This window comes from Orycteropus afer, unplaced genomic scaffold, assembly GCF_000298275.1.
Source record: "Orycteropus afer afer isolate SDZICR_OR568_19922 unplaced genomic scaffold, OryAfe1.0 scaffold00474, whole genome shotgun sequence".
Taxonomy (NCBI): Eukaryota; Metazoa; Chordata; class Mammalia; order Tubulidentata; family Orycteropodidae; genus Orycteropus; species Orycteropus afer.
In genome coordinates, this window is record NW_006922061.1 from 1,268,609 (window position 1) to 1,269,719 (window position 1,111).

The window sequence follows — 1,111 nt, forward strand, 5'->3', positions numbered from 1 at the left end:
CAAAGCGGTGTTGCTGGGGTTCTGGGCAAGACTCGCCTTTGCTTGTTCCGGTGCGCGCCTCTCCTCTCCCTTCCAGTAAATGCTTGGTTTCTTGCGCCCTCTTGTGCTGAAGTGTTTGCATTTCTGAACACTAGTGTAAAAGGGATTCATTCACCAGCAACCATCCCCAGGAACAAACTTGCTGTGCAGAAGCAAAGGAATGAGATGAATACAAAGTCTCATTTTAATTTTTACTTTTGATAAAGGTATTGAATTGGGACTGAAAATCCCTTTGAGAGGCAATCTCGAAGGAGGCCAGGATTATCTGTGCCACTCTTACCTGATTTTGGTCAGCAGTTTCATGGTTTTGTTTAGAGCTGCTTGTGAAAACAGTGTTCTAAGGAAATAGACCACAAAATTAAAGTACATATTTGTTGTGTTATATATATGTGTGTGTGTGTATATATTACATATATTATATATATGTAATAATTATTATCCATGATGATTATGTTCAGAGCATTGAATGTCGAGTAGTGAATGAGGCATGAATTCTTCCTGTTATCTTGAAGTTTCCATTCTGTGTGGCTTTATTATTTGCACACAGATTTAAAAAACAACTCCATTCACTTTAGCTACTCTTCATTCAGGAACAAGTTTCAGAGTTTCCTCTGATATCCATTTTGGTCTTCTGTTCCTTTCCCATCTTTTTAATGACCTTTTTGCTTTCTTCATATATGATATGTTCTGGATATCATCCCACAACTCTTCTGGTCTTTGGTCAGTAGTGTTCAGTCTGTCAAATCTATCCTTCAGACGGTCTCTAAATTCAGAAAGGATATAATCAAGGTCGTATTTTGGCTCTCATGAACTTGTTTCAATTTTCTTTGGCTTCAACTTGAAGTTGCATAGGAGCAACTGATGGTCTGTTCCAGTCAGCTGTTGGCCTGTTTTGACTGATGATACTGAGTTTCTCCATTGCCTCTTTCCACAGACATAGTTGATGTGATTCCCGTGCATTCTATCTGGTGAGTCACGATTTATGTTGAAAAAACGCATTTGCAGTGAATAAGTCATTGGTCTTTCAAAATTCTATCATGCCATCTCCCATGTCATTTCTATCACCAAGGCC